Raw genomic sequence first — 26427 nt, 5'->3', positions numbered from 1 at the left:
GCAAGTCTCTGAAACCATGAGCTAAAACATTCCTGTTGTTAAGCCACACCATGTGTGGTATTGTCCTAGAGCTGGCAAAGTAAGACAGATCCAACATATATTTCTTAAATAATCTCTTCTATTTTAAAAGTAAAAAAAAAAACTGGATGCATTACCAAACCATTAATCATTACAGGAAGAACCCCCAAAATCCATTCGTAAAGTGGAGTATATTTACAGTTAAGATATAGATAAGGTATCTATCTATCTATAATCATCTTAATTCCAAATTATTCAAAGAATTAAGGGAAAAGTATGAATTGGAATATATCACTGGCACCTCACACCAGCATTAAATTTATAATCAGTGCCTTTGCACAGTGTGGAAAATGTAGTGGTGTTTATTATTTCTTTAACGCATCCAAAAAAACAGGTGATAAAATACTGAATAACACAAATGAGTGCCCATCTAATGTTTGGTTTCCTGGTGACAACTCAAGGTGACAGTAGAGAGGAAATAGTTCTTTTATCCGTAAGAACTCCATATCCTCTCAACTAAAATGACATCATTTTAATAACTATTTACTCCATCAGTGAACATGAGGTTGAATCAAGTTATCGACATGTACTTACATAATATAGGTTCTTATTTTGTATATTGTTAGTGAGACAAATAAATAAATTACTGTTATGTAGCTATTGATACATGAACACTCTTGTGTTGCTAATATGAATTAATAGAATAAAATTGAGTCCCTTGTTCCTGTAATCTTTATTTGCCCCTAAGATATAAAACATGCTGGGAAACGGACTTTGGCCCAGTGGTTAGGGCGTCCGTCTACCATATGGGAGGTCCGCAGTTGAAACCCCGGGCCTCCTTGACCCGTGTGGAGCTGGCCATGCGCAGCGCTGATGCGTGCAAGGAGTGCCGTGCCACGCAAGGGTGTCCCCCGCGTGGGGGAGCCCCACGTGCAAGGAGTGCGCCCGTGAGGAAAGCCGCCCAGTGTGAAAAGAAAGAGCAGCCTGCCCAGGAATGGCGCTGCCCACACTTCCCGTGCCGCTGACGACAACAGAAGCGGACAAAGAAACAAGACACAGCAAATAGACACCAAGAACAGACAACCAGGGGAGGGGGAAATTAAATAAATAAATAAATCTTAAAAAAAAAACAACAAAAAAAAACATGCTATACCATCTTAGAAAGATAAGATGCAATAAAGGGCCAAATCGTTACACTCTTTCTCCAGATATCTGCCACCAAGTTACCCTTATAGATGATAGAAACAAAAAATAAAAACATGGGTGAAAGCATTCCTGAAAAACTCCAAAAGAGTTAAGAACTAAAATCTTTCTCATTATTCCTGTTCCCAGGGAATGGAAACACCGCCACTGTGGCATGTTTCAGCAAGACTCAAGGTGAGGGGCAAAAAAAATCCTAAACCCGCAACTCCGTCTCAGAATCTCTTGATCATTTAGCATGCCTCTGAACAAATATCACTTATCTGATTTCTTTCCACTTTACCTGCTAGTCCCTTTGAAGAGCTGCATTTGACATTCAGTAACAAATCACATCCTTTAAGGCTCTTAAGTCACTTACCATCTACTGATGTCTTGATGTTTAAGTCTTGTGCAAGACTATCACTCTCTTCCAAGCCACAAATGTGCTTTCTAGAAATCTGCACAACTTTCCCCAAACGTCAAGTCCCTGTGCAATTGGTCTTCTTGAGGGAGGACTTTAAAAATGGCACCCCCCCAAAAAAATAGCTGTTTTCCTGCATCACACAAAAGAACTCAGAATAAGGTATTACTAAAAAACTTCACTGGAGTTTTCCTCATAGTAAGAAAATGCACATTAAAATATACTGTATGCTAATTGTTTTTCCTTATAGAAAATGAATTTAAATTAATTAAAATGACAGATTCCTAACACTATTTCTACACTTGATCTTAGCCAAAAGGCCAAGAAGCAATTAACTAGTCCTATTTCTAGATATCAGTGTGAAATAAAAATCAAGGCAAAGGCCAAATTCTAGAAAATAGAAATAAACTAGGTATCTCTTTTTGTATGTGTGGTGATGGACATCAAGGAAATTGTATAAATGTGTTTACACTTCTTCCTTAAATTGCCTTTTGGAATATATGAACAAAAGTCAGTGGTGTATAAATAAACCTCTAGTTTTTGTGTGTTTTGTTTTAACTAATGTTCCTCTTAGTCTTCATACCACGTGGGCCAACTAAACTGGTGTCTAAACAATTTCACATCAAATTAACCAATCAGTCCAGCTATTCCAGAGAGCTTGTAGGATTTTGTGGGTTTAAAAAATGAACACATTTGCGGTCACCCCTCGGGCTGAAGTGTGGTTTGCTGGCCTGGTGGGGGGCGGCGGCCACGGTAGACCTATTCCAAACCGCTGCCCCCATAATAGGGTGGTTGGTTGGGCCCACCGCCACCCCTGAAGGAAGCTCGGCATGGGCGCAGAGTGCCCTCGGGTCTCCCCTTCTCGGCAGCCACGCTTCCGCGGCCGCCCCTCCTCCCAGATAGCGCCACAATGCCTTAGGATGCAACACCCTTCTTCTTCTTTCTCCCTGCGCAGGCACAGGGCAGAAAATTCCAGTCTGCTTTCCCCCCACCCCCCCACAGCAACAACAGCCAGGCGTGGGTGGGAAACTCAAGTCTGCCCTCTACCCCAGCAACAGCAGCCACCAATCCCTAAACCCTGCCACTTCCCCCAGCAACAGCAACAGCCAATCCCTAACCACCACCCCTCCCCTGTCCAGTACCTCCCACTGACCTTTCTCTGGCAACCAATCAGAACAGGGCGTGGCTTCAACCAATCAGCCTTCCCCAGCCCCTATAAAACTGTTGCCTCTCCCTCAATAAAGTTGGACTTGCATGTTTACCTTGTCTCCGCGGTAGTTCTTCTGCCGTGTGCCCTCCAGTCCTGAGAGCCCCCGACAAGGGCCTGGCCTCCCTTGTCCCCAGTTCATCGCCTGCTTCTCCGGGTGACCCCCTCATCGCCGGCTTCTCTGGGCGACCCCGTCAGCCGAACAGCGCAACCCCTGTGAGACCGACCCCTCGTCTGCTGCCGGACCGACCCCTCGTCCCAAGTGGGACCGACCCCTCGTCCCAAGCGGGACTGACCCCTCGTCTGCAGCCAGACCCCACCTCTACCAACTGAGCAAACTGTCACACACATTGAATATTACAGGATGAAAGAGGGATCCACAGTGAAACAATTATGTCTGTAGATATATAACAGGAGTTTCTCCCAGGAGTTCTGGTGGTCCCACTCTGAGTAGACAAGCTTAAGAAAACACTTGTATGATGGAGACATCTCAGTTCTGCATCTGCCTCACATTTACCACCCAGCTTGGTCATCTGTTACAACTTTCCCAAGCCAATCTCTTTCTTATTTGTATGTGGAATAGAGGCATTCCCTAAGGAAATACACAAGAATGAGGTGTTTTATGGGTGTAGTCAGGATGTAACAAATAACTTACAGCAACCTTCTGAAATGTAGAGGTTTTGCATTTTCTAAGTCCATTTACTAGACTTCTGTTATACTCTGGAGACCTAACCAAGACCCTAAATATTTCATCATGTCTGGAAAACTCTAAAAGATGAACTTTTTATGAAGGAATAAGTTTCTCTGGACATATCTGTTGCTTCCAGGAAACCATAACTATGATGGTTATTAAATGTAGTGGGCTAGTAGAAATATCCTAGTGTTTCAGCTGCCATTAAAATAAATAAAAGGATGCCAAGGGTTATAGATGACCCACCTTAGTTTCAAGGGTAAACCACTGTCACCTTTCGCCTGGTATGTTTTTTGTCATACCTCAATATAAAGCAAGAATTATATAGAATAGAGGCCATTTTTAAAAAGAACTGTTATAGCCCAAATGAAAATTTTCAAATATATTTAATAGTAGGCACACTTAACTACAGTTAAATAATGAAAGGTAATGTAATAATATCCTAGCTCATTCCCTATCTCTGTGAAAACTTCACTCTTTTATTATTAAATTAATTCTCTTAATGCTCAGGACATTTCACCCCTATTCAAAATTCTTTAGTCCCTCCTTAGTAGGCACTGGGTGAAGTCCAATCTTCTCATCATGGAACCCAAGATATGGTAAGCTGCCCTCTCCCAACATCTCTAAATTTAACTCCTCTACATGGGCTAAATCTTCTCAGTCAAATTCTTCAAGTCATTGTTGCTAGAACAAAATGTCAACATTCCCTTAGGAGTTTGTTCACACCATTCTTTCTACCTGTTCATTCCTCTCTACATGTACAAGTGACACTTTCCTTCAAGACTTCCACAGATGGTGCCAGCATATGGTGATGGTAAAGTATCACTTTCTCAATAATTATAGCTATTCTTATTAGCTACCAGACACTGTACTTGGAAAATCCTCACTATAGGAGAATTCCCAGCTTTGGTATTAAGAAATCAAATTTGAAAAATCACTTCAAATTCTTACACATTTCATTCACGCAGTCCACATATATTTATCAAGTGTCTATTCTGCCTAGAAATCTTGGCCAATAATTTCAGACATGTTTTAAAGCATGTTAAGTATGGTTTAAGAGATATAAAATGTAGACATTAGTGACACGATATTATTCTCTAATCCACAACTTTTATTTAAATATTGCCAATGTCAAAGTGATGATTTTTATAGCAACAGAAAATCCAAAAGAATGCTTGGCATTCAGTTCTCAGGTTACTTTAATCTTTAATTTGGCTGAGTTTTGTATATTATGACCTCGACATTTTAAAAGGTGTAGTCCAGTTATCTTGCAGAATGTCTCTCAATTTGGATTTGCATGATGTTTCCTTATTATTAGATTCAGATTGTGCATTTTTGGCAGGAGCATCTCAGATGTGATGAAATGATGCTGATTTATTCCCAATGCATCCTATCAGGAGGTACATGGTATTGGCTATTCCCATGATTCTCATGTGGAAGAATATAGTGTGATTCAGGAAGTCATTCTACGTGAGTTTACATCCCAACTCAGTGTCTTTGCATGTGCGTGTGAAACTTTATTTACAAAATCAAAGGGTGAGTTGGATTTTGCCCATGGACTTTTGGTTATGCTATGAGAACCCTCTGGGTCCTGGGCTTCTACGTTCTTGACTTATGTCACATGAAAGAATTTAAAGACAGCCATAGAGTAGGAAAGGGAATAAAGAGTTTATTAAGAAACAAGAAAAGAATGGATTTTCATAGATATGGACTGCAGCATGCTGCAGGGTGAGTCATGCAGGCAGAAGGCTCACGTTAGGCCTTTTAGAACCTTGACTCTTCCCCCTTCCAAATGTTGGAAAAAGCTCCAACCTTTTGCTCTTCTGATTGATTGCCTTATGATCCCCACCTTTTAGCTCTCAGAGGCCAAATGAGGAGGCCTCTTTGGGGTTATCTGGGGCATCTCCTTGACCCCAGAAAGAGTTCGAAGTAGACTCTTGTAGCCAGGTCTTGGGAAATCTTTCAAGCAGCCTTGCCCTCAGGAGGTTTCTGGGTGAAATCTCACAGCCATGTTGTTCATCTGCCATGTTGTCTGCCAGGTCTTCAGCTGTGACCCAAATCTTCCCTTTCCCTGTGCTAGCCTACCCCAGTTATCCACTCCTAGTCCAGACAATAGAGCACAAGAATGGTAACTAGAAAATCCATCTTAACAAAAGATGCCACATTATAAATATTTAGCAACTGTCTTTTTAAAAATGCAGGTCCTTTCCTATTTTTTACAGTTTGAAAAATGTTTTTTCTTTATTAGAGAAGTTGCGGGTTTACAAAACAATGTGGTACAGGATTCCCATATACCACCCCACCACAACACCACTTGCTTTGCTGTGGAACAATTGTTACAATTAATGTAACATTTGTAACAATACTGCTTCATACTAAGTGTAAGCAGATTATTAGGAATATAATTAACCTCCCTGTGCCTCAGGTTTCTCATTCATAAAATGTAAATATTAATACCTGTCCTCCAGGGTTGCTCTGAGGATTAAAACTGTGCCTGTCCCATAGGAACCACTACATGTCATCATCATCAACTGATGTTTTTAAATATCATCATAAAATACCTCTCTGGTTTTAAACTTTCCTACATTCCAAAAATATTTCCAGCAGCTGGACATATAATGGTGGCTAGTATCAAATAAAATTCTCAAAATTAACATTAATGCCTATCTGAACACTTTACATAGCTCATGTCTACAGTTCCCCCCACTCATCCCATCGTCCTCATCTCAGATAACAGCCAGAAGGCTGTTGTTCTATTTCCAGGGTGCTTAAAGCAAATACCGTGAAATTGGTCAGGTTAAACAATGGGAATTTATTTGCTTATGTTTCATTTATGTGTTTAGTTTGGGTTTTTTTAATTAGAAAAATTGTGCATTAATAGAAAAATCAGGTGTAAATACAGGATTACCATATATCACCCTACCATCAATACTTTGCATTGGTTTGGAATATTTGTTACAATTGATGATGGCACAGTTTTATAATTATACTATTAATTAAAGTCCATGGTTTAACTTAGGGTTGCTTGTTTGTGCAGTGTATTTCCCTAGATTTTTAAAAATTTGTAATCTGTTACCATATATACAATCTAATGTTTCTCCTATTAAACATATTCAGACATATATTACAGTGCTGTTGTGTTCCCAGTGTTGTTCTATCATTATCACCATCCCTTTCCAAAATATTTCTATCCTTCCAAATAGGAACACAGTACTTTTGAAGTAGTTCCCATTCCATATCCCCACCCCAATGCCTGGTAACCTATATTGTAGGTTCTGACTCTATGAGTTTGCTTATTCCAATTGTTTCAAATCAGTGAGATCACACAATATTTGTTATGTTTTTGTCTGGCTTATTTCACTCAACAAGATGTCTTCAGTGGCCATCCATGTTGCTGTATGTATCAGAATTGCTTTCCTTTTTAAGACTGAATAACATTCCATTGAATGTATATACATTTTATTTATCCATTCATTGGTTGATGGACACCTGGGTTGCTTCCATCTTTTGTAAATTGTGAATAATGCCACTATGAAGATCAGTGTGTAAATAGTTGTTTGAGTTCTTATTTTCAATTCTTTTGGGGTATATACGTAGTAGTGGAATTGCCAGATCATATTTTAGTTTTATACTTAACTTTGTGAGGAACTGCCAAAATGTCTTCCGCAGAAACTGTACAATTTTACATTGCCAGCAGCAACGAATGAGTATTCCTATTTCTCTGCATCTTCTGTAATATTTGCTATTTTCCAGTTTTTCAATAACTGCTGTTCTAATGGGTACGAAATGGTATCTCATTGTGGGGTTTTTTTGTTTTGTTTTTATTTATATCTCTCTCCTTCCCCTCCTCCCACCTGCCCAGTTGTCTGCTCTCTGTGTCCATTTGCTGTGTGTTCTTCTGTGATGGCTTCTATCCTTATCAGCAGCACCAGGAATCTGTGTTTCTTTTTGTTGCATCATCTTGCTGTGTCAGGTCTTCATGTGTGTGGCACCATTCTTGGGCAGGCTGCACTTTCTTTCACATTGGGTGCTCTCCTTATGGGTCACACTCCTTGGGCATGGGCCTCCCTTATGTGGGGGACACCCCTGCGTGGCATGGCACTCCTTGTGCACATCAGCACTGTGCATGGGCCAGATCCACATGGGTCAAGCAGGCTGGGGGTTTAAACTGCAGACTTCCCATCTGGTAGGCGGATGCCCTATCCATTGGGCCAAGTCCGCTTCCCTCATTGTGGTTTCGATTTGCATTTTCCTGATGGCTAATGATGTTGAGAATCTTTTCATATGCTTTCTGCCCATTTGTATATCTTCTTTGGTGAGATGTCTGTTCAGGCCTTTTGCCCATTTTGTAATTGGGTTGTCTTTTTGATAAGTAGAAGCATTTCTTTATATATGCTGCATATTAATCCACTATCAGATATGTGGTTTTGAAATATTTTCTACTTTTGTATGGGTTGTCATTTTACTATCATGATAAATTCCTTTGAATAACAAAAGTTTTTAATTTTGATGAGGTCCTATTAATTTTTCTTTTAGGGCTTGTGTTTTGGGTATAAAGTCCAAGAAGCCATTGCCTAGCACAAGGTCCTTAAGATGCTTTTCTACAATTTTTTAAATTGGAGTTTAATAGTTTTCTCTTATATTTAGGTCTTAGATCAATTTTGAATTGATTTTTGTATATGATGTGAAGTAGGAGTCTTCCTTGCCTTTTTTTTTTTTTAATGGAGAGCCAGTTCTCCCAGCATCATTTGTTAAAGAGACTATTCTTTCCCAACGGAGGAGTCTTTGCCACCTTGTCAAAAATCAGTTGGCCATAAACTGATTGAGGGTTGATTTCTCAGCTCTCACTTCTATTTCTTTTGTGTATATGTCTGCCCTTGTGCCAGTACCATGCTCTTTTGTTTACCAAGAGTTTGTAATAAGTTTTAAGATCAGGAAGTGTGAGTCCTCCAACTTCATTCTTTTTCAAGATGGCATTAGCTCTCTGGGGCCCATTAACTTTACATTTAAATTTGATGATTGGCTTTTCCATTTCTGCAAAGATTGTTGCTGGAATTTTGATGGGGATTGCATTGAATCTATAAATTGCTTTGGGTATTATTGACATCTTAATGATATGTAATCTCCCAATCCATAAACACAGAATGCAGTGGCAGCCCCACCCCATCCAATCACTTGCCCAGCAGCCATCCTCTCCTCGAACCCTGGGATTAAGACTCCACACTCTCTAAGCACTGGGATGGCAGCCAAGCTCTCTGCAAATTCTTGAGCACAAGCTCCACCCTCTCAGAATACTGGTGTGGCAGCACTCATCCTGAACAATGGTGAAGAAAGCACATCTTCTCCAAGAGCCAGGGAAGAATTATCCTTTCCACACACATGGGTGGGCCCATTCTCTTGGCCTGAGAAGTTGTCTTAGATCTAGACCTCAGCTTCCATGGTTCTGTCCCTTTTCTGTCCTTTGTAATCCAGGTTGGCAGTGGTTCTATTCACAGCGATCTCACAGAAAAACCTGGCACTTTTGCATGTACTACATGGGGTCCCAAACCAACAGATAAAATAACTTTCCATAGATCCTTTATGCATAATTGCACCCCCAATTTTGAGTTGCATGGAAATTGCTGATTAACTCCATTTTAAGTTAAATCATCCCCTGGAGAATTCTTGTCTGGGGACTGGTTTTCCAGAAACTACGAATTTTTCAAACCATCAATTTACAGTTCCTTTGTGCCCAGGAGTTCAGTTCTCAGTTAATTTCTTTCCTCTTGCATTTTATTAGAAGCTGCCAGGAGAAACCAGTTGCACTGTCTACATTTAGCTTGGAAATCTTTCAGATTAATATCCCAGTTCATAGTCTTCAAGTTATGCTTTCCATCTGATATCAGAACTCAATTTTCCAAGTTCTATGCAACTTTAAAACAAGGATCACCTTCAGGGTGCATGGTAATGTTTGGATATACTCATAGTGGAAACAATTAGAAACAACAGCTGGGGGTACTGGGTTCCTGGCCAGGGGTGCTCTGTTGTGGTCCCTAGGGGAGCAGCAGCAGTCCCCCAGGTGCAACGGTAAGGACCAGGAAGGAATGAGGGTCCAACAGTGAGCCCCTGATACTAAGGACTATGCTTGTGAGCCTATACACCTGAAATAAGAACAAGGCCTAGAGCAGCACTGTGCTTGGGAGTTTCCTCCTGACAGCCTTCATGTTACTCAAATGTGGCCAGTCTTGAAGCCAAATTCAGCATGCAAATGCAATGCATTCCCCCCAGCATGGGACATGACACCCGGGGATGCACCTCCCTGGCACCGAGAGATCACTACCAAGTACCAGCTGATGGTGTAACTAGAAAATGACCTTGAATTAAAGGTTCAACGTGGACCAGCAGAATATCCCTGTCTACATATAATAACAGGAGTTTAAAATGCTGTTTGACCTAATGTAAGGGGAACTGGAAAGGAGAAATGAGTTTATATGGCTATAAGTCTGTAAAAAAGAGTCTGGAGGTTGTCAGATGGATTGCCCTTATGCACACCTGAGCAGAGTCTCAGAGACAGATAAAGTAGATACAACCCCAAGTATTGGTTCTTTTGAGGGCTAAAGAGACCCACAGGTTCTATGGTCATGGCAGATGGGGTTCACTGCCATGTCAGTTGGCTCTTCTTTGGAGCTGGTGTTTCTGTGTGGTGGAACTGGACTCAGATGGGATCTCTTTTCACAAGACTTTCATGCTACTTTACTGGAATTGTAGTTGGTGCTGGGGTTTAAGATATATCTAGGGGATTTGAATCTCTGGACTGACAATATGATAGCCACGCCCTGAACCTCAACAGACTTCAACTCCTACACTCTGATTTATTGGACTTATCCCACTCAGCTAACACGGAGTTGAAGAATGTCAACCACCACACCATGGAGCCTAGAGTGCCTACAACTGAAAGCAGGAGGATTGCATCCAGTATCCATGTGGAATCTAAGTCCCCTCTTGACATAGATGTGCAACGGACACAAACAATCCAAGGTCCACAGAGAAAATGTGGCATTGGTGTGGGGAAAGTAGCCATGGTGGCTTCTGGGTGTGGGGAATGGGTGGAAAAGATGAGATGTGGAGGCGTTTTCGGGACTTGGAGTTTTCCTGGGTGGTGCTTCATGGACAATTATGGGACAATGTAGATCTCCCCAGGGCCCACTGGATGGAACATGGGAGAGTATGGGCTATGATGTGGACCATTGACCATGAGGTGCAGCGATTCCCAGAGATGTACTTACCAAATGCAATGGATGTGTCATGATGATGGGAGAGAGTGTTGCTGTGGGGGGAGTGAGGGGTGGGGGTGGTGGGGTTGAATGGGACTTCAGATGTTTTGAATGTAATATTTTTAAAAAATGAATTAAAAAAAAAGAAAAAAAAACAAGGATCACCTTTCCACCAGTTCCCAATATCACATTCATTATTTTCTTCAAAGTCCTCATGGGAAGTACTTTTAGCATATATGTTCTATAAACAGTTTTGTCAAAGCAATCAAGGCCTTTTCTATCAAATGCCTTACAATCCATCCAGTCTCTACCTATTATGCAATTCAAAACCCATTCCACATTTTTCTTTTCTCAATAGCAGCCCCCCACTCCTGGTATCAAAACTGTTTTGACTTCCTAGGCATTGTTAAACAATAATAATTGATTTACTCTGTTTTGAGGAGGAAAATTTCCAAATCAAGACACTATCAGGAAACAGATGTGGCTCAACCAATTGGACTCCTTCTACCATATAGAAGATCCAGAGTTTGATGCCCAGGGCCTCCTGGTGAGGGCAAGATGGCCCACATGGCTAGCTGGCCCACACCAATTCTGGCCCATGTGGGAATGCTGCCCCACGCATGAGTGCCACCCTGTGTGGAATCCCACCCAGTGCAGGAAAGCCTCCCTGCACAGGAGTGCCAGCTGATGCAGAGAGGTGGTGCAGCAAGATGATGCAACAAGTGACACAGAGGAGAGAAAAGAAGAAGACATAGCAGAACAGGGAGTTGAGGTGGCACAAGAGAGTAATCTCCTCTCTCCCATTTCAGAAAGTCCCAGGATCAGTTCCTGGAGCCAATTAATGAAAATACAAGCAGACACAGAAGAAAACACAGTGAATGGACACAGAGAGTAGACAATGGGAGGAATGGGGGTGGGGGAGAAATAAATAATAAAATAAATAAACAGCAACAACAAAAAGACACTATCAAAACAATGCTTTCTTCCTGAAGATCAGTTGCTGGCAATCCTTCATTCTGTCATACAGCAAGACATATGGCAGCACTGCTAGTCTTTTCCTACTTTTCCAGGATTCATTGATTTTAGCTTCTTGCTGCCATGGCTTTCTACATCTCTAAATTTCATTCTCTCATAGAGGACTCCAGTGGTACACTAAAGAGTCATCCTGATTTACGTGGGTAGCACATGAACTGAAGTATTCTCATCCTAAGCTTCCATTTATAATGGGTTCACCTTCCCAGGAATGGATTAAATTTAAGGACATGTTTTTCTGGTGTACATACAGCTTTAAACACCACACCTCTCTACTTGGAATACTTCAAAGCCAACCTTATCCTTCAGAATAAAACCTTTAGGCTCTAGGTAGTATTGTCCCAGCTAGCTCCACAATCTTGCATCTCTTCTTTCACTCATCATTCATCAGACCCTTACTGTTTCTCTTCCCAAGAGCTCTTGTCCAACAGATATACAAATGGCTCATTCCCTCACCATCTTTCAGAGTTTTGCTGCAATCATATCAGATAGAACTTCTCCATCCTTCTATATTTTTCTTCTTAGACCTGATCACCAGTTGATATATTATATATTTATTTTTGTTCTCTCTCTTTTCCCTCCCACTCTCCACCCAATATCTCTGACTATAAATAACAGGAAAGCATAGACTTTGTCTTATTCACTGCTCTATCTTTAGTGCCTGAAACACTGTCTAGCACAAAAGAGGAAATCAATTAATATTTTCTGAGTTAAAAAATGAGTACCTTCTTTACCTGGAATATTCTTTAAAGGTAAACTAGCTTTATCACAAGGATACAAATACATCATAGAAGTTAGTTATCCCTATTTAATAACCTAGAGATATCTTCTATAAGGCAGCCATTGCTGGTATAAGAAAATTTCATTTTGTTTTAGAATATATGTGTTATGGAAATCACCACCATTCTGAAAGAAAGATATTTATTTCTCAATATTCACCAAGGCAATAGCAAACACTTTTGCTGAGCCTTTAAGAGATGACCAAGTTCAAAACTATACAAGAAATTACTGATTTGGGCTTAAAGCTTTCTACTTACTTAGAAAATGGGTACATCTCTCAACTACTCAAGTAACTACTAGCAATTAATTCTGAGTTAAAATACACTAACACAGCTATCAGCTAATGAATAGTATATACCTTGTGATTTATGCTCTGATTTCTAGCTGTTTATTCTGACAACCATCTCAAATTTGCTACCTAATCTCACTTTATAGATAAAGGAAAAACAAGTTTCTTTTCCATTTTCCTCCTCCCAGTTGCCCCTTTGTCTCATTTGATCTGATTTTTAGTTTTTTATTTCTGATAGGAAGTGGAATTTTCTGTATTCAATTTACAATGTCCTGTATCTTCATCAATTTTGTTTCAGTGATACTGAAATCTTAAAACTGATAACTGCAGCTGGTCAGAAAGTATTTCTATAATAATAAGGTAGCAATGTATATGTTCATTTTTTATGGGAAGTTTCTTAATGAATTTTTAAAGCATGTATTTTTTTCCTATGCCAGGTCACTGATGCCAGAAGAAATTTCTTGGTTTGATAATTGCAGAAATGGTACAAAACATTAGGAGAGACTGTGATTTTCTTATTTTCTCTAAGAAAGCTCAATCACAGTTTGTTATTAGGCAAAATAATCACAAGCTGTCAGAGCAGGGTCCAGCAAACTCTAGCCCTCGATCAAATCCAGCTTTGGGCTTGTTGTGGAGCAGTCATTTCATTTTAAAGGGTTGTAAAGAAAGAATATGCAACAGAGAGTATATGAGGCCTAAAATATTTATTAACATGCCGTTTATTTTTAAAAGTTTGATGATATCTGTTCTGAAGTGCAGTCTGAAATTCAAACTCAGGATATCTTTTGCCAAGAAAAAGTGAAAATATCATTTATATCACAAATACATATCTGGGAATATATACTAAGTGCAGTGATGTACTGGAACTGGTTCATAATAGTAAGACCAGGCTGGCCATATCCAGGAATCAGCTATCAGTGGCAGTGTTTACAACATGAAAATTAGCAAATGCTACAAATAGTACTTTGGGGAATTATTTATTTTCGTTTTGCTCATTTGTTTGAGATCCAGTTTATTAGTACACAATTGACAATTTCATCCCTATATGAATTACAAAGTAAAATTTCTATCATAGAATATTAGAGTTGAAATGATCTTGCACAAACCTCTGTCTAATCCCAGTGAAGTGGTCTTTGGCCTTTCTCATCCACTTCATCTGACTGAAAGTCTGCTTCTTGAAAAGTAGTTCTTTCTATTAGGGATTTGTATAACAACCGTCGACTTCCATTTCTGTAATATTGACTAAAAACCTTGCTACAAAATGCAGAGAAATTCTAGAAGAAGTACAGCAAGCATTCTTCTAAAAGCATAACTTCCATGCCTTCCCCCTGATAAGGGACATGAGATGAGCCTCCCTGGCACCAAGGGAGTATTAAAGAGCACCAATTAGTGATGCTTCTTGACCAAAAGGGAGACATACTAAATACAAATTATTTCTTATAGTTAAGAGATTTCAAAGTGAATCAAGAGATATTTCCAGAGGTTGTGCTTATTCACCTCTCTGAAAGATCTCATTTCTGCCACAGTAAACAATGCCTCAAGCAGGAGTGCTCCAAAGGGGTCTAGAGACATCTGGACCCAATAAGTAAGACAGACAAACCCAGTAAATTGGCACCCCATTGATAGACCTTACCTTGAAATATATGATAACCCATCTCCCCAAAGAATCAGAGTTAGATTCATTTATAATTTCCCTACACTTGGTTCTTTTGCCCCTTTATTTGAACCTATAATTAGCACTACACCTATTAAATTTATGTCCCAGAGGCTTAAATCTTTGGTCTGTTCATATGCCCAAATCTCAGCAGAGTTGCAGCTAAATACCTGTTCTCCAGTTCATTGAACTCACCCAGGACAACTAACAAGGAAATGAGGATGGACAGCTCCCATTCCAAAACCCAGAGTATCTACATCTACAAGCAAGACAGTTCCATCCATCTGCCCCATGGGATCTAAGCCCCCTCTCAATCAGAAGCAGAGTGGGCATCATTATCCCCAAATCCTCAAGATTGAGGAATGAACAAACATAAGGGGGGAATGCAACTATGGACCAAAGTAGACTTTTTATTATTCTAGTAATGGAAGAGCTTGTAACACTGATATAAAGGCAGTGGTCACCAGAGGTTCTGAGGGGAGGAAGAAGGAATAGGTATAAAATGTGGCATTTGAGGGGCATTGGGCTTGTTCTGCATTATACTGCAGTGACAGATACAGGCCATTATACATTTTGTCAAAATCTAAAAGTTGTATGTGTAATGTGTAAACCATAACATAAACTAGAGAACATGGTCAGCAGCAACACTTCAATATTTGTTCATCAATTTTAACACTAATGAAAGATGCTGTTAATGGGGAAGGGGTGGGGTATATGGGAATCCCTGTATTTTTTATGTAACTTTTATATAATATAAAACTTCTTTAAAAATAAAGAAAAAAAAAGTGCAAAGCTATGTGAATGCATTTGTCTCCCTCAAGGAATAAAAGCCACAAGAAAACTGGAAACCAGATGATCTAGTGAATGAGCTGAATCCATAGAAGCTGTATGAAGAGTTACTAGTCTCAAAATCAAAGGGCTTAGAATTTAAAATCATTCAAATACAGGAGAGGAGAGGGTGTTAACATTCAGATTCACAGATGAAGGCAGTACATTTTGGTGATTAATAAATCAGTGAAAATCCTCTAAATGACCAATCATCCAACAAATGGTACAAGTTAATGAGAGGGAATGGTAACTTTCTAAGGTTGAATTCTGATTGGGAAAACAGTCTTCCCTGAGAAGTTACAGGCCTGTGTTTCAAATTTGCTCGCTCTAGGTACTGCTAATCTGTAAAATGAACATAAAAGGGCCAGTGATAATCATTAAAGACATTTGGGAGACACAGATGCAAACCTCCTTTAAAGGATAAAGGTCTTGTAACAACAATCGCGCAAAACACAACGTTACTGAACACTAAAGGATATAACTTACCTGAGAGCTTGTTTCTTGCAGGGTAGACCATATGGTCAGCAGACCTGACAAAAACAAAAGATTTTAAATAAAACTGCAGGGGCATTTGAATCTTACTGGCCGTTGGATGGGGCTGCTCCCAGTTGGCGTGTCCCGTGGCGCGAGAATGGAAAAGTGCTACCCCCGGTCCTGGAACTTCTGCCAAAGCCGCATTGTAAAATGAATGAAAATTAATCGGGTGACACACAGAACTTCGTTGATGTCAAGTGGAATTTGGCAGAGAGGTAAAGAAAAAGGAGTTTATGGTTTTCTATAGAAGACGTCAGGAAGTAAGTGAAGAGAGGTTCTAAACTGAAAACCTGTCTTTGCAAGGAATCTGGTGCTTTAATTGAATATGTTGCACTCCGATGTAAAAAGTTATTATCATTTTCCATGTGGCCTTCAGAGAGAATATATTTTCCAGATTACTGGCAATTTTGGGTTATTTCGTTGGAACCATCAACCTGTTCAAATAATTACATCTAATTGTTATAGACAGTCCTTACCATGTGCCATTTGGAATTTATTGAGCCTAGTCCAACATATAGTATATTAGGAAATCCTTGTAGTAAGAATGCTTGGTTTCACAGAAACGGTTTACAGTTTCAAGCAGTAAACGCAGGAGTGTTTTTCTTCAGATGCATGTATGCAATGATAGTGATACATTTCAGAAAGAGATGTTGAGAATGGAATTCATATTCCTGAAAAAGATGTGTCTTGAGAACTAGGGGAAAATGCTTATTGAGAGCTTTTGCAGCACCATGAGCCTTGTGATGTCCAAGGATGTCGCTGTAAAGGGCAAGAATAGAATGCACCTGACAGCAAATGAGAAATAAAACACTGTCAATGTTGTGGTTCTAGTGGAACCCATTTAGACTGTTGCTCACCACAATCATGGGAACAAAATTGGGAGTGTTTGGAATGTGGAAGGTATCACCTACAATTCAGGGGATTTCAAAAGAAGCCAAAAAGCACACTTAGCCTAATTCAAATAACATGGATATTACTGATTGTCTGTTAGAAGGGTCATCACCGAAATTACTCAGTCACCTGGAGCCCAGATCTAATGAGAACACCCCTGGAAGTCCCACTGGTCTGGAAAGGAGCAAGGAATCAACCTGTTAGAAGAAGGGAAGGCGGCAAATTTAGAAGAGTTTTTAAACTGTATTAATAGAGTTAGAATTAAAAGAAAAACTAAAAGATTATATATCAACAAAGCCTATATCTGGAATAGTGCCTTAGATAGATTCAGAAATCAAAGCTTTAATCCTGTATACTCAATTGAAATAGCTTATGTAAATGAAAATGATAAATTTGGCCAAGAGCATCCTGGATCAAAACAAGAGTTTTTGAGTCTTTCAATGCAGCATCTTGAAAGCTCATCATTATTTGAAGGGTCCTTGTCAAAGAACTTGTCCCTTAATGCACAAGATAAATACTACAACAAATATGGCTGACTTTAACTCAGCAATAAATGAATGCTCTAACTACCTACAGCTTATTGGATGTCTTAGACATTAAGTGATAAATATATGTTGGTAAAAGACATACTTTTTGACCATGTAATTAAGAGAGCCCAAACACCTTTTGGAAGTTTTAAGCAGGGTCTGAAAACCCTACATTTTAGAGAGAATTCTGACTTCTCCAGAAGTATTTTGCAGCATCCTATCATAAACCTTATAATCTTTCTGTGAAAATTCTTAGTGATCTTTTTACAGTTTATCCATTGTCTAACATACAACTTTGGGATTTTGGAACTGTTACTTACAAGCTACTGAAAATTGTAAATCTGCAACAACAATGAAAGATAATCTTATTTTTTGCAACTGGTTGCAGTTCCAGTCCACCTACTGAATTTAAACTCACTCCTTCAACTGAGTGCCTGCATATGGATTTTCCTATTAGAAACAAGTGTAGTATCTCTTCCAATAACTAATACGTTTAAAGAATTTCAAGAAAATATGGACGTTGCCATAAAAAAACACTTTAAAACTGGAAAAGGAAGAAAGTTCTCACTATGTGGGACATTAAAATGTTTCTTTGAACAAAGATTTTTCTTTTAAAGTTGCTATTGAGCCTTTCTTTTGTTTCAGAAATCTGTCCATAATCACTTTTGAACAAACTTGTCAGCTTCTGGGTCCAATAAAATGTATATGTACGTGAAGTAATGCTCTGGCCATTTAAGCTAAAAAAATTTTTTTGTTGAGGTGTACTAATCAAAATTGGTGAATTTTTCATTGTCTTAATATACATGCTTCATAAATTTCAATAGAAATTCTTACAGGATGACTGTAAAGAATTCTTGAAGCATAGTAGTATAATATATAAGGAAAAAAGGTTTTGCTATATTTGAAAATTGTTAGCTGGAAGATGCCACAATGATTTTTCTGTCTTTATGCAATTTTCAAATTATTTCTTATTTTCTTTAGCCTAAAGTATTTTGTAGAAAAGCTAAATGGATAATTCCTCTTATATAAATCAGAGGTGTATACTCTGGGCTGTATGTTTATGTGTGCTTTTCTAAAATGGCATGAAGTATGTTGTTAAAAATGCTTGAGAATTATTGATTTGTATTAAAACAAAATCATACTGCAGTTAGATTATGCATAATGGGAAATATTATTATATGAAAAGGAAAATTGCACAATATTCTGAAAGCTACAGACATTCCATTGGCTTGAAAACACTTTAGAGGTGGATATAAAATGTATTTGAAAATATCTTAGAAAGTGTGTCTTTTTTTAAAGCCTTGACTTTTTTTTTTTTTTTTTGATATCCAATGTGTGGTATTAAACCACAGTTATGCCTGATCCCTAATCAGTTTAGGTATCTGAATGATCTCAGTAGATTGTCATATGGTAGGTTTGGTTATTTGACATTTATTTATTATCAGGATGTTTGTATGATAGGTAACATGGCACCATAAAACTAGTTATTTTCTCTGGCTTTGAAGGGTATCTGTTATTACATAAGCAATGAAGAAATAAAGTAAAAACAACAACAACAAATAAGCAAAATGAAAAATCCACTCTAATTTCACCATACAGAGAACTACTGTGTTTGTGTATGTTCTTCTATAAATTCTTTAATAAAATATTTGTATTTCCTTTCTAAACTCTTTAAAAGACACGTCAGATAGATTTAAATATCAATGATTATATTAATAGGAAAAAGAAATTGAAGGCATAAGTTATAATCAAAAAGGCATAATCACAAAAGACCTGAGAAATTTTAAAAAGAATGAAGTTAGACTTCTGGAAATAAAAAATACATCCTCAGAAAAGGTTTAGTACCTTTGAATATGTATGTGATGAAACTACCCAGGAATGAACACAGTTAAATAGAAGACAAGGAAGAAAAGTTAACAGACCTTGAAGATAGAAGGAGATCTAACATATTAATTAAAGTATCTGAAGAAAAGAATCCAGAAAACAGAAAAACCTGATATTAAAGATTACTACTGAGAATTTCACATAACTGATTAAAGATAAGGGTCCTTGACTAGGGAAACATATTTAATAAAATAGAGAAAAAAATAAAAGTAAAATGTACACCTGACCACATTGAAATTAAACTGCTGAATAAAAAGGCAAAGAAGAGTTTGTAAAAATAGTCAAAGAGAAAGAAACAGACTAATTTTCTTAAAAAAAAGAAATTTTACCTTTACTAATATTTTAGTAGCAATAATGGAGTCCAGAATATATGGGAATAAAATTAATGTGCTAAAAGAAAATTGTTTATAATCACTATCCAACTTAACTTTGATTCTGAAATAAGGAAAAAATTAAAAAAAAAACAATTTTAAATCAAGAACAAAAATGAGAAGATTTCCTCTAATTAAGGATATACTTCATGGTAAAAGAAGTTAATTTCAGAAGGAAGAAATGTATTGGAAGAAGGAGTGGTGAGAAAGGAATGTACTGGATACAGTGCTACATCTAAAGAAGGGTTGACTATATAAGATAATAATAAAAATGATTTCTGGTTGGATGGGGCGGGGAGAAAAATTAAAATGCCAGAAGTCAAATAAGATATAAAAGCATTTTAATCTTTGTATTCTTAGGAGAAAAGGATATAAATTGCTTTAGAATTCATGTCAAATGTGTATGTTATCATTTTTTAAATTTTAGAATATTTTGAAATTTTAGAATGTATAACTTCCAAGGCAGGGATGCAAAAATAAAATAAAAATGATAAGGAAAACTTATCCAGTCAAATAAGATAATGATAAATAGAATCATAGAATAAAAATTAATTTGCCTTAAAATTTCCAGATGAAATATAAAAATATCTTCTTCAATACATTACATAGGGCATATTTGGGCCAAAATTCAGAGAAAGGCAGGAACCTACAGAAATAAGTAAAAGCTCACATTTGCATTTAAGGCATTTATTGAACCCAGGGAACTTAAGCTTAGATTTTATGGACTCAGAAGAATATCAGAGAACAGAGACAAAGACCAGGACCCACCTCCAATATGGGGAATATGACAGGACAGTCATTTATAAGCCTGTGACCCCTACAGGGCTAGACATATCAATGCAAGGTAGATCAGAAAAAAAGCTCTGCTCCCTTGCCTTCTCCTACCAACAGGGTCCTGCAAGAAGACTGGCTATCTCAAGTTCTGTCACTATAAGGGAGAAAAGTCCAACAATGTGAATGTACTTAATACTACTGAACTATACACTTGAAAGTGGTTAAAATGGGAAATTTTGAGTTGTGTATATGTCTCTACAAAAAAAGGTTAAAAATTAAAAAATGTTCTCTTTGAGAACTAATAACCACAAACAGCCTTCCTTTGAATAGTTCCTCAGATTTATGGTCTCAATTTGGTGGTGCTACCAGTCATATAGCAAGAACTACTGGAAATATTCTCTGAAAGAACCCACATTCATCCCAGGCTGAAAAGTATTCACAGTGTTAAAATTCCAATAAATATGGGCTCACAGCAAACAATACAAGATTCAGGTGAAAACAATGTACTATGAATAACAACCAACAGAAACAAGAGAGTAAAATGTGACCTATAAATTCCAATATTGGAACTGTCAAACACAATATAAAATAAGTATTTTTTAATATATAAATATTTTTAAAAACACTGAGGTAAAGTATAGTGACTAAGAGTATTTGAAAAACAAAGTAGAATGTTCTAGGAATGAATATTTTTATAACTGAAATATATGATTATGATTTATAAATATATATGAAATATATAATTGAAGCAATAATAAGCTAAATAGGGCTAAAAGCAGTTTAGGTGCAGACATAATACAGTTGAATAAATTAACAGCCTGAAAGATAGAACTGGAAATTATCCAAAAATGAAGTACCAAGAGGTGCCCAAAGATGTACTTACCAAATCCAATGGATGTGTCATGATGATGGGAACGAGTGTTGCTGGGGGGGGAGGGAGAGGTGGGGTGGGGGGGTGGGGTTGAATGGGACCTCACATATATATTTTTAATGTAATATTATTACAAAGTATATAAAAAAAAAAGAAAAAAAAAGTCACAGATGGGGTGGCCTGAAGCAGAACTAGCCACAGCCCTGTGGGAGAGTGGAGAGATGAGTGGACCACCATTATGCCCTGCCATGTGCCTGATTGCCCACAGTTGCAACTTGGTGAGACAGCATCTCTTGATGATGATTTGATTTGGACATTTTCACAGCCTCAGAACTGTAAGCTTTTACTCTAATAAATTACTATTCTAAAATCCAAAAAAAAAAAAAAATGAAGTACCAAAAGAACAGAAAGATGGAAAATATTTTTAAAAGGAGTGTATTGAACATGGAGAAGAGAATGAGGGTGTTCAAATACAGCTACTAGGGGTTTCAAATGAATAACTGTAAATTATTGGATCAGAGAAAATGTTTTGATGAAATAATGGAGAAATGTTCAGAAATGATTAAAGGTAGCAAACCACAGAATCCAAATTCCCAATTAATTCCAAACAGAATAAATGAAAATGTACTATCAAGTTAAAAAATGGTAGATCAAAAATATGCAAGTGATATCTCAAACAAGGAGTTAAAATGTTTAAAATAGTCTAAGGCCTAATGTTCTCATATTCTTCAAGAGGAGCATAAGTTATTAAGTAACTTTAGAGTTGAAAAACTTAAAAACACTTGACTTTCTATGATAAACACTAAAATGTCGTTACATGAATTTAAAAAATATGAAAAGTTTAATAGTTAACGGAGAAAGAAGAAACATAGAAAATGCAAGAAAAATAGAAATCATGAAATAAAAATAGCAGAAAGAATTATAAGAAATGTAGATGGACTAGGTGCACTTGTTAAATGTGAAAGATTAAAAACTGGAATTAAGCAAATCCAGTTATGTACTTTATGATGACATTTAAGGCAACATAGGCTAAAAAACAAAAAGTTTGAGGGGAGGTAGAGAGGATTACTTCTTAATCAAAAGAGATTAAATACACTGGGAAGAAAACAAAAGCAATTCTGAAATATAATGTACATAATGTTAGTCTCAAGAGTATATACTGCAAAAATTGAAAGAATTATCAAACAGAATAGATAAATTCACCTCCACAGTCAATTATTTTTACACCATCTTTCAGTAATTGTTAGATCAAGCAATCCAAAAAAAAATCAGAAAGGATATAGAAAATTTGAATAATAGAATTGATGAACTTAAACTGACAGGCATATATGCAATACTGCATCCAATAACTGTAGATAAGTTTTTGATATAATCCAACCTTGGACTTAAGGATTCTTTTTTTTAAATTTTATTAAGAGTGTTTGAAACAGCAATGTTCATAATTTGCCATAAAAATGCTAAAACAAACGAACATTTTGTTCACGCTCTCATGATCTAATGTCCTATAAGGAGTATTATTGGTTGCAAATTATTAGTTTCCTATAACTGATGTACCAATTAGATTTTTTTAAATGGGCCTCCTTAGGTTAATAACAAGGTGTCAACAGGGCTGTTATTTTATGGAGGCTCTAGGGGAATATCCATTTCCTTGCTCTTTCCAGTTTCTATAGACTGCCCACATTCCTTGGCTAGAGTCCCTGTAGCAGTTTGATATAGCTATGAATTCCAAAATTAGATATTGGATTTTGTTTGTAAACTGGTCTATACCTGGGAATGATTAAATTATGATTACTGCTTCTCTTTGGCCACATCAGTAGGGTGTTGATGGGTGGGGACTCACAAATAAAAGACATGGCAAAGGACAGAGATGGGGATTTTGATGTTGGATTTTGTGGTGTTGGAATTTTGATGTTGGAATTTGGAGCTGGAGCCCAGGAAGTGTACACACAGGAGATGAACACAGAGGAAAAGAGACAGCTCCTTACACATGGCAGAATCCCTGGTCAGAGAGATGGAGCCATTTGCCTGATAGTCTACAGCTGGCCTTGTGGAGTGAGCACAGCAACTAAGTCCGAAGAGATATGCAGCCCCATGAAGAGAGGAACCCTCACCCAGAGAGAAGCAAGTCCATGAAGAGAGGAACCTAAGCACAAACCCTGGCAGACATTGGCAGCCATCTTACTCCAACATGTGGCAAAAGACTTTGGTAAGAGAAGTAACTTAAACTTTATGGCCTGGTAACTGTAAGCTTCTACCCGCAAATAAATACCCTTTATGAAAGCCAACCAATTTCTGGTATTTTGCATCAACACCCCTTTGGCTTACTAAAACAGTCCTCTTCCAACTTCTAAAACCAGCTCTAACTGTTTAAGTCTTTCTCATATCCTAATACTCTCACACTGACCTTCTTGCTTCCCTCTTCCATCTCCAAGGGCCCTTGTTACATCTACTGTGTTCACCCAAATAACCTAGAACAATCTCCCTATCTTAAGGTTAATTAGCAGCTATATTTCTATTGGCTACCTTAATTCCTCTTTATCATGTAATCTAATATATCCACAAGTTCTAGGAATTAGAATATGGACATCTTTGGGAAGTCATTATTCTACTTACCACATGAGGTATAAATATTTTTCAGCTTGAGTAGATAAAGTTAATGTGCTTTACAAAGCTTTATATATTTTTACAACTTTATTTATAATGCTGTGTAATGTAAACTTATGAACGTGCCATAATTTCTTGTGCATTCTGGTTATTTCATGTTTTTTGATTGTATGAAATAGTGAAATGTAACTCCTATGGTTAATCATAACACGCTTTTAAATTCCCCTCCCTTGTGGCTTTTTTTTTTTTTTTTGCATACTGTCTGCTCTCTGTGTACATTTGTTGTGCTTTCTTCTGTGTCTGTATTTATTTTTATTTATCCCCCCTTGTGACTTGTTTGCTGTCTGCTCTCTGCATTCATTCACTGCACTCTCTTCTGCATTTTTGCTTGTCTCCCTTTTTGTTGCATCACCTTGCTGAGTTGGCTCTCTGCAGTGCTTGTGAGCCGGGTGGCACTCCACGGTGCCCAGGCCAGGGGCTCTCTGCAGCATGTGGGCGAGCCTGCCTTCCAAGGCGGCCCTGGGATGTGAACACAGGGCCTCCCACATGGTAGATTGGAGCCCAACTGATTGAGGTACAGCTGATTCCCATATCATACATTTTAGTATGAACATTTATAAAGTTTAAATATATGTGTGTATTTTCCATACTATTCCATAATTTTTAAATGGAGATAAGGGAAGTTGATGCTGTATCAGCTATAAGACAAAGATGCTGCCATCTGGTCACCTAGGTGATTTTGACCACATCTAAACTATTGGTAAATATGAAACAACAACCAGCCTATCAATTCCAGCTCATAGTACCTGGCACAACTCTGATGTTGACCTGCAGCTCTAGGACCTATATTCAAGTCTATGGAACTTATGTTGAACCTATATTCTAGAGTGGAAAACTTTTTAAAAACTCTGAGGACTTAGGGTTCAATGCCAGATTAACCATGGATTAGTTATGCATTGTCTGACTCCGAGTTTACTCATCCTTAATATTTTTTCACCTGTAGTCAAAGCAATCTCACATAATCATTAAAGAATTAAATCAGATAACAGTCATGAAACTCTTGGAAATTATACCAAATATAAAATGAAATTTTCCAGATTTATAAATTGGTGAAAATCACTGGCAGTTTTTTTTTAAACTTTTTATTGTAGTAATATATATACAACTCAAAGTTTCCCATTTTAACTAATTTCAAGTACACAACTCACTGGTATTAATTACATTCACAAACTCAAAAAGACAAATATTATATGACTCACTTATATGAAATACCTGGAAAACTTATTTTAAGGTTTCATCAGTAAAACTTAATAATCTGATATAGGCAATCATAACTTATCAATTATGTATAAAACAGAGATTAGTGGGTATATGGCAGCTATTCAGCACATTGAATGAAAATTAAGCCATTTTAAACATTAAATTCTGAAACTTGAGAGTATATTACATCAGAAATGAAACAAAAATAATCACATTTCACCATTTACTCCTGCTCATGTGTAAACATCACAAATTAATCATGGACACTCCTTTAAAGAATAATGCAAGAAATATGAAAGGAATAATAGAAATATGATATGCTAGAAATATGTATTTTGCAGCTCCAGAGTAATAATTGAATCACGCAAGGATTATTGTGATCACCCAAACATTACTGGAGAATACACTATTTATATCTTGCCACAGTATCATCCTACAGATTATTTTTTAGTTAGGAAAAAATCATAAACCAAAAATGGGCTTCAATGAAGTGGTCACCACTTTAACCAAATCGTCATAGGTAGCATCATTTATACTGAGACAATACAGTAGTGACAGCATGAAATTCAACATTTTCTATGAAGTATTCTTTTCAATAATTGCAACCCCAATCTAGGCAAGCCTTTAGATTAATCTTTCAGTTTACTAAAAACACATGGCATAGAAAAACAAGTTAATGACATGGCAGAACGATAAGACCAATACAAGAAGGGGAATTTCTGAAAGACAACTGGCCAGGTCTTCTCATAAGTCAATATCATTTTCAAAAAAATAAAAGAAAAAGTGGGGGACTAGTCTAGATTAAATGAAACTAAAGAAGAAATTTTAATTTGGTCAGCATTTACATAAGATTATAGAATTAGAAGGTTATTGTCAGTTTTCTTAGGTGTGGGAAAATATTCTTCTTTTAGAATATGCAAACTAAAGTATTTAAGGGTGAGGTGGTTTGATGTCTGCAACTTACTTGCAAATGATTCACAGAGAGATGAACAGATCAGTAGATAAAATAGATACAACCAAATGATAACAAGGATAAAGTTAGGAGGATAGACTTTAGAGTCAAACCGGAGTAGTGTCAAGTCCTAGATCCATCTCACTCTAGTTCTGTGGTCTTGAGAATTTTTAAAAAGCTCTCCATGTATTCCATTTCCTCTCTGTGCAATGAGATTTATACTGGTATCTGTTTCATAGGATTGCTGTAAGAATGAAATGAACAAGTGCATACTAAAGCACTCAATATCAGGCCTGGGACAATAATGTTAGCTAAAATAATAATTATCATTACTAGCTAAAAAAACTCAATCTTTTATTACCTTTTACCCTACCCTATATTCTACAGTATTAATGATTTGATTAATC

The 26427-nt window shown here is 37.3% G+C and overlaps 1 pseudogene; it reads right to left on the bottom strand.

Moving 5' to 3' along the window:
- Positions 1-1850: 1850 nt before the first annotated feature.
- LOC111758974 (U2 spliceosomal RNA) lies at positions 1851-1950 on the bottom strand (annotated as a pseudogene).
- Positions 1951-26427: the final 24477 nt, after the last annotated feature.

This window comes from Dasypus novemcinctus, chromosome 30 (assembly GCF_030445035.2).
Source record: "Dasypus novemcinctus isolate mDasNov1 chromosome 30, mDasNov1.1.hap2, whole genome shotgun sequence".
NCBI classification, from domain to species: Eukaryota; Metazoa; Chordata; class Mammalia; order Cingulata; family Dasypodidae; genus Dasypus; species Dasypus novemcinctus.
This window is presented reverse-complemented; position numbering and strand designations above follow the sequence as displayed.